This window comes from Pinus tabuliformis, chromosome 6, assembly GCF_031772625.1.
Source record: "Pinus tabuliformis cultivar Carrire ecotype Pingquan chromosome 6, CPIR1, whole genome shotgun sequence".
NCBI lineage: Eukaryota > Viridiplantae > Streptophyta > Pinopsida > Pinales > Pinaceae > Pinus > Pinus tabuliformis.
The window spans coordinates 804897803-804911739 of record NC_142292.1 but is presented as its reverse complement, the minus strand read 5'-3'; the positions used below and the strand labels follow the sequence as shown (position 1 = coordinate 804911739).

Below are 13937 nucleotides of genomic sequence, written 5' to 3'. Positions count from 1 at the left end.
TTGGTAAGAAAGAAAGTTGTTTAGGGTGTGCTCTTCCACATCCAAGTACTCCTCAACAGCATCGCAGGTAAGTTGTTTCTCCCATGTTACATGTGTTGTTCCACGTGGTAAGTTACAAGGTGTCTGCATTGTGGCTTATAGATTTGCTTAACTTAAAAAAAATTGTACACTCACCAATGGTAATCGTTCAACACACAGGGTTTTATCATTATACAGAATGGGAGCATCGTCAGCATTAGCTGTCATGTTCAGCCAATTTAATTCAGTTCAGGTTAGTTGTGTTTGTGGTTACTCTATTTCTATGTTTCTTATTTTGTTGCAACATATTCTGTCATGTACGATAGAAGCAAAGAAAGTGATTGAAAGATAGGATATCCAACAAACAGAAGGCAGCTCTGGTCATGAAAGGAGTGGAGCTTAACCATAACATAGTGTAAATAAGTAGTGCTTTTCTGAGTCCACTATCAACTACCAACTACAAAAAAAAAGCTTTCCCTCTTATTGGCAACACTGTCTATTTGAGAAATGATTTTTTGGTAAATAGATGATTCATGACTCCACTTGTTTGTGTTATGGAAAAGCGATGTTCTGAAAACTGTTCAGTGTTGGCATGGAGAAATTATTGATCTTTAAGGAAAAATATTCATTATTGATTTTTTTTATTGACTTTTATAATTTATATGATAATGTGATGCACCCTTTAGGTGCTTTCTCTGACAATCAGTTTTTTCCTGATCTAAGTGGCACTTTATGCCATCAATACTATGCTCACATCTTCTTTCTACAATCTTTAAATTATTTAATGTTGTCATGCCGCACATATTTTACGTAATGCCCATTCCAAACCTTATTTTCCTATGCTTCCAAATGATTTTGTAGTGACTTTGTCAACACTTTGCTTTGTGCTCTTTTGATCATGAATCTGAATTGTTCTCATAGGAACTCTTTTCTATTCCATTTCAATCGAACATATACTATGCACTAACTTTGATTCTCAAAGTCACTTTGCAACATCTCCGCTTCTAGAAATTTGGAATGACATGGCTCATTCAATGTATTTTGTCTTCACACAAAGATTTACATCACCCTTCTCTGAATAATAATCAACCTCTAAAAACCAAAGATTGCTGCTCTTTGTTAACTCATTGAGGTCTCCTTCTCCAAGTAGCGATTTCCTACTAGATTGACCCTATGGTCAATTAACTTCCTTTCAATGAAATCTGAAAAGATTTCTTCACCATGTACTTCGGCAAATCGACCTTTAAGCCCTTGTGCTTTCTTCCCTACGTGCCAACTCCATAAATCGATTTACAAATTGATTATTCCATTCCCTACTCCCCATTCCATGATTGAACAATATAACTTTGTTTTCTTCCTGTAGCGTTACTCCACCATCCATAGGTACAAACCAATTCAGCAATCAAATTGATTTTTTGCACATGCAACCTCTAGACACATGAGTTACCTCCACAACAAATCCATTATCTTACAAAGATCAATTTCTACCATTCTAATCACCCAATACAAACAACGATCACTCATACATTCAATCGATTGATGATCACATTTAGTTATCTAGAGTTAAAGTCAAATCAAGACTTGGGATCAAGAATTCGTTAAAGTCGATGAGGCCACTTTGTGCGACCTTATCCTGGTATTCTGTCAGAAACCCTTATTTAATTAGGAATTTGATGGTTTGGTATTCTTTGAAAGCCTGATTTAATTATGGTTTTGACAGGCTATTACTTTATCATAAAACTTCATTTTATTAAGGATTTGGTACGAAAATTATTAAGGATTCGGTCATTTCATAAGGATTCAATGGCTTTCTATCTCTCAAGAAACCCATTTAATTAGGGTTTCGAGTTTTCTCTATGTTTACCTTCTAGATTTGCTCTTGTGGACCTGAGGTTGGGGCTTTCTGGGAAAGTTTGCAGGGTTTGTGGACTGCTGGCCTGTTTGAGGCATTCTATCTCAGGGTTTTTGAAATCTTGGAATTGTTCAATAATCTTGAGCTTATTTTTAATGGATATTTTGGGGCATGCAATTTGAGACTTTTATGAAAATTTTCAAGGTTTCTTGCAATCCATTTGGACATATTTTTAAGAGGTGCCTTCTTTGAGTGATTGAATTAAAAGGTTTTTGAAGTTTTTCTTTTTGATACTAGGTTCGAGTGTTTTTTTCATTGATATATTTCGTTCACCCAATTTAGGGCTTCTTTATTTTTGGTATTTGCTTAGTTTTGGGCCTAATTTCGTCAAAAAATTATAGTTCTCTTATTCCATTTCCCCTGTTTGAACTTCTGGTCTTCTGGATATTGTTGAAGGACATATTTTTAATGAATTTTTTTTGGGTTTGGTTAAGGTTTCCATATGTGATACAATATGCTCAATTGGATTGTATTTAAAGTTTCGACTTTCTGTTTTTCAAGTTTAATGCTTAATTTAATTATTTTCTTGGGTGCCCAAATTATATGGTTTTCTTTTAATTTAATTGATGCTTTTCTAGAAATCTTATGTGGAGGATTGTTTCCCATGTATTCTGAGATCGTTCAATTATCTTTGTTTATTGCTAAATGGGTTTGTGATGACAGTCTTAGCCTTTTTGTTGGCAGTCTTTCCTTTGTTTTGTATTTTTAGAGTCTAGATGGGTACACTATTGCATTGGATGTAGGAGATGAGACTCTAGGTTTTGGCAAGCCTTTGGAGCTCCTGATACCTTAAAGAGGACTGAGAGTAAAGATGCGATTAGTTATTTTAACATGTATCTCACGCATATCCGTTAAGCAGGTTTTGCTCCTTCAGGAATGGGAAAGGGCGTATTATCTGCTCACATGGATTTAGCCAAAACTAGCTAATCTTATGTAAATATCCATATATTCTTAAGATAAGAGAGCTCTACAGGTCACACGTCTAGAGTGCTACATCTAGTAGAGGTGTTCATTCTATTGATCTACCACTAAATGGATTTTGTGTTGAAAGTCTTTGTTTTTGTGTTGATAGTCTTTCCTTTGTTTTTGTGTTGACACAATGACAGTCTTTCCTTTGTATTTGGTAAGTCTTTGGATCTCTTGATACCTTAGAGAGGACCAAGAGTAAATATGAGGCGGGTGCTTTAAACATGTATTTCAAGCAGATTCGTTAAGTAGATTTTCCGCTTTAGGAATGAGCACATGGATATTATTTGCAGTATGATAATAATTTCTTGCATTCAAAATATTATAAATAAAGATGACACTATAAACCTATCTTGCTTAACATAATTGTTTTTCCTTCTTTATACCAATTCTCTAACCATTCATGATTTCATTTTGAGTGTATCAAGAGGTTTGTGATTTGTACATGGAGATGTTGTTCTGGACATGTACAAGTCTGACATGGAAAGGGTAATCTTCTTAGGTAAGAGTAGCGAATATACTCTGTACCATAGTGATTTTGTTGTAGGAATAAATTGTTACATTCCTTGCAATTCAAATAGGCATGGACTTATGTTATATTGAATATGTTGTAAGTCTATCTTGCTTATCATATATGTTTTTCCTTTTTATTCTAGTACTCTAACCATTCATGAATTCATTTAGTTTATTTAGAGGTTTGTACAGAGGGGCATATTAAACAACCAAAAGCATGTTCATGTATTAGGTATAGTAGTGAAGGATTGCATTGAAGAATTTGACCATTTTTTCTTTTCAGTTGAGTAAAGGACTACTTCTTAGGTAAGAAGAGTGAGTGTGATGTTCTGAAAACTATTCAGTGTTGGATAAATCCTTCAGCCAACCCTAGTTTATAGCTCTGTCTTTGTATATTGAACTTACAATGTTACACTTCCATGTTAGTTTCATGTTTCGTTTTTGGGTTTTTTGTCTCTTAATGCTTGTAATGGATAGATTTTGATATTTGAGCAAACGGCCCAGGTTGGGATTGAGAATTGGACAAGTTACAAATCCTCCCTTGTCTCTGAATGGGTTTCTCTTGGAGTCAAGATGATTGAGATCCACTGCTATATCTATCTCTGCAGGGGTTCTGCCTTTTTGTCACCTAGATAATTTTTCTTTTAAGAAATACTGCTTATAGAAAAGTTGTTTCCCTAGGATGTATCTATGTCATCAATCACTTACGACTTGCAACTAGTCTTCACCTTAATTCAAGCCCAAGCCTTGAGTACCTCACTGCTTGCCCCAGGACCACACTCCTGTGGGATGTTAGGATGTTACCTAGATAATTAAAAATTGACAGCCTTTATATCATTATTTTCAGTCTGTGGAGTGAACTTTGGATGCCCCTGAGCTTGTGGATGATTATTACTTGAATCTGTTGGACTGGAGTGCCAATAACGTTTTATCGATAGCCCTCAGCAATACGGTGTATTTATGGGATGCCTCCAAGAGCACAACTTCTGAGCTCCTGACAGTCGATGATGATGTTGGTCAAATAACCAGTGTTAAATGGGCACCTAATGGAAGACATATTGGTGTTGGCTTGACTAATTCTGTTGTACAGCTATGGGATTCTACATCTAATAGACAGGTAGATTAAATTAATTTTTGTTCTCATATTTTCAGTTTCATTATTTGTTTCTAGATGCAATCTCATTCACTTGGTAATGTTTTTCAATGAACACAGTTGAGAGCCTTAAAAGGTCACCAATCCCGTGTAGGTGCGCTTGCTTGGAATGGTCATATTCTTACAACTAGTGGCCTTGATGGTTTAATATTTAATCATGATGTCTGCATCCGTGATTCCATTGTTCAAACATACAGAGGACATGTGCAAGAAGTGTGTGGTTTGAAATGGTCTATGTCTGGCCAACAGCTTGCAAGTGGGGGGAATGAAAATTTACTTCATGTATGGGACAAGAGCATGTCATCCTCTAATGTTGCAACTCAATATCTTCACTGGCTTGATGAGAATTGTGCTGCAGTAAAAGCCTTGGCATGGTGCCCTTTCCAGAGCAATATTTTGGCATCTGGTGGAGGTAGTGTTGACCGTTGCATTAAGTTTTGGAATACTCATACAGGAGCTTTCCTAAATACCGTTGACACTCACTCTCAAGTTTGCTCATTATTATGGAATAAGCATGAGCGTGAGCTATTGAGTTCACATGGATTTAGCCAGAACCAGCTGACCTTATGGAAATATCCATCTATGGTTAAGATAGCAGAGCTTACTGGTCACACGTCTAGAGTACTACATCTGGCAGAGGTATTCATTCTATTGATCTATCGCTAAATGGGTTTGTGCTGATAGTCTTAGCCTTTTTGCTAATAGTCTTTCCTTTGTTTTGTATTTTCAGAGTCCAGATGGGTACACTGTTGCATCGGCTGCAGGAGATGAGACTCTTAGGTTTTGGCAAGTCTTTGGAGCTCCTGATACCTTAAAGAGGACCAAGAGTAAAGATGTGGCTGGTGCTTTTAACATGTATCTCATGCATATCCGTTAAGCATATTTTCCTCCTTCAGGAATGAGCACAGGGGTATTATCTGCTCACATGGATTTAGCCAGAACCAGCTAACCTTATGGAAATATCCATATATGGTTAAGATAAGAGAGATTTACAGGTCACATGTCTAGAGTGCTGCATTTGGTAGAGGTATTCATTCTATTGATCTATCGCTAAATGGATTTTGTGTTGAAAGTCTTTGTTTTTGTGCTGACAGTCTTTCCTTTGTATTTTCTAAGTCTTTGGAGCTCTTGATACCTTAAAGAGGACCAAGAGTAAAGATGTGTCTGGTGCTTTAAACATGTATTTCAAGCAAAATTCATTAAGCAGATTTTCCGCTTCAAGTATGAGCACATGGGTATTATCTGCAGTATAAGAATAATTTCTTGCATTCAAAATATTATAAATAAAGAAGATATTATAAGCCTCTCTTGTTTAACATCACTGTTTTTCCTTCTTTATACCATTTCTCTAACCATTCATGAATTGATTTTTAGTGTATCAAGAGGTTTATGATTTGTACATGGAGATGTCGTTCTCGACATGTACAAGTCTAACATGAAAAGGGTAATCTTCTTAGGTACGAGTAGCGAATATACTCTGTACTATAGTGTTTTTGTTGAAGGAATAAATTGTTACATTGCTTGCAATTCAAATAGGCATGGACTTATGTTATATTGGAGATATTGTAAGTCTATATTTCTTACCATATCTATTTTTCTTTTTTATTCCACTTCTCTGACCATTCATGAATTCATTTAGTTTATTCAGAGGTTTGTATAGAGGGGCATATTAAACAACCAACACATGTTCATGCATTAGGTATAGTAGTGAAGGATTGCATTGAATAATTTGACCATTTTTTCTTTTCAGTTGAGTAAACGACTACTTCTCATGTAAGAAGAGTGAATTTGATGTTCTGAAAATTGTTTAGTGTTGGCTAAGAAAATGTTACTGCAGATATCTATTTCGACAGGATATGTATTTGGCTTTAACTGATACATATAGCCTAGCCCATATATATGGGTATGTTGAACATGTCTTTTGGAAATTTAAATCTTGGTGAGGGATAGTAACAGCCCGTGTATAAATTATTTTTCACCCTACTCGAGTATAAATTATGTTACCCTTATTATCCTCGTTATAGGTATGTAACATGTGAGATGGAGTAAAGGAAAACGGGTTCCATAAAATTGATTTTATGGAAGTAGAGGCAAGGTCATGGTAGTTGTTTCACTTATTATATATTTAGATATACCATTTATTAATAACTTAGGCTGTTGAAATTACATATATCAATTAAAAAAAACTATATTTAAACAGGCTATTATGATACTATTGAAATATTTCCAAAACTGGCAAATTACATATATCAGTAATTTTGATTTAGCAGATGTTGAGAGATCATTATTACTACAGTGAAATATGGCTTTGAAGTTAAACTATAGTGAATGGAAAAACGAACCTTAGCTCCAACCAACCACTGGAACTACCAACCTAAAACAATGAATTCCAAGGTATAATAGATTCAAAGAATTATAAAAGAGTCGAATAAAAAACCAAGAATATATTTACTTTCAAGTTTAGTCGCATTCAGATCCTGTATTTAATCTGCCTCGGCAATGCAATCTGAAGATCAATATCAAGATCAAAGATTTGAGGCACGCCATTATCTGTGTTTTCAAACATAACATGATCCATTAAGATAGAAAAATCAAGCAATAGGTTGTGGGCAGAGATCAATTTCTTCATAAAACACTATTCGAAGAAGATTTTTCCAAAGACTTTCCATCCCACTGTAGAGAAAAATAGGTGCTTTACTTTCATTTAGAAAGGGTTTGAAACTTACCTTGTATTTGCACTAGTATTCATGACATTTTTGTGCTTTTAATGGGAACAAATAGTGCTGCCAACTGATGAGCCCCAAAAATGGATAATTATTTGGGCTCATTCAACCTCCTAATTTGACTTAATCCACCATTCTCATTAGTTTATTGCATGTTTTTTATTATATTTATGCTAATAGAGTGAATTTGGTTAGTCATTATGCCAACAAGTCTAATGGGTGCTTTGTGTAGCCTTTTTGGTCAATTTGGAGACAAAATTGAAGGTCTTAATGAGCACTTGGTAGCCAAATTCGTGGAAGAACAAGGGAGAGGATTTGTAGGAAGGTGTGCCCTTCATTTATGGGCCCTTACCTCGAATTCTCCACCATCAGCTCGGAGTTCAAAGGCCACCAAATCAATTAGCACAAGGGCAGCCAAGCAAGTCAAGTAGGACTGTTGTTAACTACAAGTTTTGGGCAGCCGAGTCCCTAAAGTTTAGGAGGACTGTTGGGTCCTCAATTTGTATAAATAAGAAGGCTTAGGGCATCATTTTGGTTAGCTAGTGGTTAGCAAGTAATTAGCCAGTAGTTAGTCATTTTGTAGTTCGATTTTTAGGCAATAGATTAGCTTTGCTTTCAGCTCATTTTTCAAGTTTCCCTTGTGGACAATTTTGATGTAACTCTTCTTTTCTTGCTCAATAAAGATGAATCCAGCTTTGCACCAGCTCTAACTCTCTCTTAGGAGGCTATAGCTCTTGGGGTTGGGCCCATCTCAAGTGCCCAATACCTCCTTTGATTATCTTTATGTGTTTTGCTGCATTCTTAGAATAAAATCTGTTATTTAAATCTCAATCTTGTTTTGTTATTTAGTTTGTTTTTTTATGAGTAAAATAGCTTTTCATGCTCAGATTTAGTTGATAGGTTGCTAACAGAAAAAGCTTCAAGAAATTGGCCAACAAACATCTGTGGTTTCACCTCTCCCTCAGTGGGATTAGGAGCTGTGACTAGGATGACTTTGCTGCCCACAAAAACACTGACTTTGCTTTGCCATGCAATCATTAGTGTTTGGTTTTCATTTGCAGAAGTTGGTTACATGTTCAGATTTTTGAATGCTTCATTGCATAGTTAATATACATGGTTTCCTTGCAAATAAAGTTGTTGTCCATTCTTCTTACTGTTAGCTAGATCATATTAGGGTAGCATAACTAGATCTTTGTTTTCTTGCATGTCTTTGTTGGTTCAGTTGGAAACACAAATTGCAGAGCACCTGTACCACTTCTCTGTCTACCCAGACTCCCTCAAATCCATCTTCTCCATCTCCTAACTTGGTTTCTTGCCTCACGTATCCATACTGCCCTCATAACCCTACCTTTTGTGCAGCATCACTTCAGTCTTCTTGGAACAAGTCCAGCCATCTACACCTTCTCCTCAACTCTATCCATCAGTCCTTGGGTCATTTTAGGCCCCTACCCTACCTCCCTATCCATTCATGCACCTTACCTCACTCACCCATCCTCCAAAATCCAATTTTTAAACATCCTGTAGAAAAATTACAGAACATCCTGTAGAAATCCTAAACATCCTGTAGAACCCCTACAGACTTCCTGTAGAAGCTCACGAATGAGGTTTCTTGATAGCCAAACTCTGTGAAACTCTCTGGAAGGGTGTTAGGGACTCCTTAGACCCTCTCTGAACCTTCCCGACCTCTTCCAAGCATTTCTCCTCCTTGATCCACCTCTGCACAGTCAAAAATAGTTAAAAGCACATGCATGATAATTCCAACAACTTAATCAAAAATACAAAAAGATGTTTTCTTCAGATAGAGGTAGTCTAGACACATGTATTTTACCTTCATAGAAGTAATGGCATCTCTTTCAGTAGTTTTCATGCTCTCCTTTGCGTCAGTAGGACTAGCTGGTAGAATTAGGGTTTGCTAGGGTTTGCGTTTCTTTTTGGCTTTCAGTTTCTTTTTGCAATTAGATTAGCTTCCTTCGAGTTAGCTTTCATCCATCAATTAAAAATCTTCTTCTAAGAGCTCATAGAAGTTGGCTTAAGCTCCTAGCGGACTTGTGCCAGCTGACCAAGTGACAGCTGCGGCAAGAGCTAGTACTTGTGCATACAGCACCGTCGCTTCCAAGTTTGTTACGAACTACCGGGTTGATAAAATTAAAGAAGGGAGTTCCAGGAGTTGTAGCATTATTGCTACAATATTGGAGCCCACCACCAACCAAAAATAGAGATGGTATCATCATTAAAAATTATGTTTATATTAAAGAGTAGATTGATATTGTTTTTGAGCCATTTTTATATTGAGAGTTTAGTAAGTTTGCATAATTTTAATTTTATTTCAATTATTAATTATTATAAAGATGGGAGGGATTTTTATCATAAAAAAAAGGTAAAATGACTCTATTATTGCATTTGTAGGTGCTCCAAGGAATCAGGCAAGGCAAGGAAAGTGGTAATGAAGAAATACTACGAGTGCACACATTTTTATTTTAGGTACACACTACATTTATTTTATTTTATTTCAGAAATTAGCTCCCTTGGAAATGGATATGCAATGGTATAAAACTTGCCTTACAAGAATTTATTATTTTATTCTTAACATGAAGAAGGATGGGTGGTTTGGTGTGCCTCCAAGAAATGATTAACTACCTAGAAAAAAGCTAGTGATAGAGACTTCTCTGCAACTTCAGCTTACTATGAAGTCAATCACAATAGTTCATTACCTAAATTAGATTCATTGGATATGAAGCTTCTTCAGGAACTAGATCACCTCCAATTTGGATACCAATTGCAACAATTCTTGGGCTGCAAATAGGAGATGGAGCCAACTCGAATTGTGAAAGCCAGTAGTGGAGAAGATAATTTTGTAGGTCACCAATAGATTGATAATTTGCCAATATCATGTTTTGAGGACCTGTGTCAATTTTCCATCTTTTGTAAAACCTTCATGAAGACAAAATTTTCAATCAATTGTAGATTCAAATGCATATACATTATTACAATTCTTTGTTATCAAGGAAGCCAATTCTAATTATACAAGAGTCTGGAAATTGTGGTTTAAAAACTGGATATGAATTTAATTTCCACCATTTAATGTGATTGAAGCTTTGAATTTATATGTTAGAGAGTAAACCCTCTTGTAGGATGGAGAAATCTAGAACATTTTTTTTTGCCTCATAATATGTCTTAAAATGAAGTTCCAACTTAGGATCTTGCATGTTCAAATGACATGAATGCATTTTCAGAAAATATAAGTGTGTTGCCTTATTATTTTCAATGTTGCTTTCAAGAATTGTTTTTTCATTTAGATTTAAAATGACTTTGTCGTTAGCTTTAAAAATCATGGATCTATTTATTTTTTATTCTGTTGGTATCCATAAACAATAGAGATTTAAGGTAATTAAAATCACTATTTGGGAACTTCGAGTGTTGAAACCACCTTAAAAGAACATTTAAAATTATCTTATTTATTTTTTTTAAATATTTTTTTATATTGTCTCTAGAGAGACAATAGTTTGAATTATGGACATATAGTCTCTATAGAGACAATACGTTTTTAATCTGAGCTATTGTCTCTGAAAAGAAAAAAATGTAATTTTCTCTAAAGAGACATAAATGAAAGTGGCTCTACAAAGACAAATGAAATTGTCTCTAGAGAGACAAATGAAATTGTCTCTAGAGAGACAAATGAAATTGTCTCTTAATAGAAAATAATTCTTGTCTTTATAGAGACAATAATATTATGTGTTATATACTGTCTTTATAGAGACAATTTTTTGAGACATTAAATTTTGAGACACCTTCTTAAAGACAATATTTAAGACAATACACAAGTTTCTTTTTGTCTTAAGTTAAAACAATTGACTCAAATATTGTCTTAAATATGGTCTTAAAACCCCCCTACATGTAGTAGCGATAGAAATCAACATATACACTAAAATCAATGCATCTAAACTGAAATCAATGGATGTAGTGCAATAGATACTCTTCCCTCTCTCCCACCTCCATCTATATATATATCTTCGTCCATCGCTCCATATTTTTCTCTCTAACTCAACCACCAAAACATACGTGCTATCTCACTACATATCTATTATCTCTTTGTCCCTCCCTCTCTCTCTCCATCTCTCTTCTTCCCTCTCTTCACTTTCCATCTATATATCTATCTCCCTCTATCTCTCTATATCACCCCCAAAACATACACTCTCTTTCTCCAATCTATCTATCTATCCCTCCCTCCTCCTCTCCCTCCTTCTCTCTTTCTCTCCCCTTTCTCTCCCTCTCCCCCACTTCTATCTCTCTTCCCTCTTGTTATACTCTCTCTGTCTCTCTCCATCTTTCTTATTACTCCCTCTGTCTCTCTACCTTTCTCTCTCTATTTATTTATTATTACCTCCCTCTCTCCCCCTCCAACTCGATCTCTCTCTCTCTCTCTCTCTCTCTCTCTCTCTCTCTCTCTCTCTCTCTTCATCCTCCAATTATGTTACTATATCCTTCTTTCTCTCCTCCTTCTCTCCCCCATTCTCTCCATCTCTCCTTTGTCTCTTTATCTCACCCCAAAACACACACACACTCTCTCTCCATTTATAGAGCGCCTCTTTGCGCAATAAGATTTAATGGATAGGAGAAAAAGATCCATTAAATCCCTTAGCTATAGAAATATGCTAAGCATGGATTAGAATAAAACATCACAGCAAAAAAAAGCAGGCTTTAAAGGAAAATCCTAGGCACATAGATTTTCAAAGCCACAAAAGCTCGATGCCACTACGGAAAATAATATATTATGGAAGAAAAGAGATAAGGTACCTACTCAATGGATCCAAGAGGTTGTTGATACCCTAGATGGTACATCTCAACTCGGGGGTGAAATGGTGGATCTCGGTTCAAGGTTGGTTGGAAAAGGTGAAATATTCCAAGTGTTCCCCTAAGAGTGATACCAATTATGTATTTGTTTTTAGCATAAATAATTACATGAAAATGGTAGCTACTGTTATCATAAATTTTCCCCATGCTTGTAACTTGATTTTATTGTTATGATGAGTGTGTAGAGTGAACAAGAATTTATGAAAAACAAGCGACAGTAATTTAGGGAGCTGAATGTGTATGGTAGTGAAAGGAAAGAAACGAGACAAAGTTTGGATATATGTATTATGTTTTTATTTAGGGATATTCTTATTTAGGATCGAGTTACTTACAAATTTTTATTCTTCTATGGATTTGTTCCTAAGAATGTACTAGTTTGGGTAACTGTACATATTGTTTATGTTTATGGTTTCTTTACAGGTAGAAGAAATACTAGTAGAAATGTCATGATAGGAAAAAGGATGTAGTAGAAAACAATTAAAAAGTTCGAGGGATGGGGAGAAAATTGCAAAAACATCATAAAAGAGACAATTGCAAAATAATCATAAAAGTCGTATTGTAAATCCCTAGGTGTAACGCCTTCAGAACATAAGCAATTTTTTTTTATGGTTGGATGAAACTAACAGGAATTTAAATGATAGCAGTAAAGAGTAGAATGAGAATATTACAATAGGTGGACATGTCGGAATACCACACAATCAATTTAGTCACCACTTAACATGATTTTAGCCAAGGTGTTAAATCAGTGTATATAGTCTATTACTAACAATCTATAATAGAATAACATTGATGTTTAGAACAAAAACTTGTAATGAATCTAAACGAACAAAATAAAAATCAAGGTAGCCATTATTTCTATTTTCTTTCTATACAAATCTAATTAATAGTATTAAAATCAACAATTCCAAAATACATGAAATAATTTGAAGATTACTAATAGTGAAATAATGATTCATAAGTAAGATACATGAAATGAAACACTGGTATTTATATATAAATACATGTAGTTATTGGCACGAAAGTTACATCATATTTTACGGAAGGGAAACAAAACAACCCTGAGACGGACCATACTATCGCGTTAACCACACATAAGAAGTAGAATTGAGTAACACTGTAAGATCCAACTATATATGACTACAAAAACGTTGATAAAATCATTTAACTGTGTAAGAATTGTACTTCACACTACATCAAGCTTAGGTTTTGCACCCATGATAATTAGGGTCCCCATAAAATATAAATGTAAAACCATAGGAGTAGTGAGCAATTAAAAAATGGCTAATGGCAACATATAAAAGTGTAAAACAAAGATGACATCCACTCGATTAAGTGGGATAATAGCTAAATTTCCCATAGGGTAAGCAAAGCGGGTAATTTCACAGTCGCACTGGTAGCCAACGAATTCTAGTAGGATCACTGAATCAAATTGAGCTCCATAAAGTGAAATTCAACTGACCTTAAAACAATAGAAAGATAAAATTAGTGATGGTGGTGTCTCCACACTACAAAACGAAGAGTTACCTCCAAGAGTATTCACTACCTTCAAAACAGAGCAGACAGGGACATGAATACCCTATTGTTTGAAATATGAATTAGCAGGGTAATAGCGTTACCAGAGAAATCCAAACTTCATACTTGTCAAGGTGAAAAAGGCACATTCTTCCATCTATACCTAAACAAGAGAAGAATCTCCTATAGATGTTTGTGATAAAAATTTGAGTAATAGTGTGCCAGAAGAAAAATAAGGTTAAACCCCTAAACAAAATACCTCGACCAAGTGATAAAATATTTACAATTA

General features: G+C 35.1%; 1 pseudogene; it reads left to right on the top strand.

Moving 5' to 3' along the window:
• Positions 1–217: 217 nt before the first annotated feature.
• On the top strand, positions 218–5439 carry LOC149261249 (cell division cycle 20.2, cofactor of APC complex-like; annotated as a pseudogene).
• The last annotated feature ends 8498 nt before the right edge of the window (positions 5440–13937 follow it).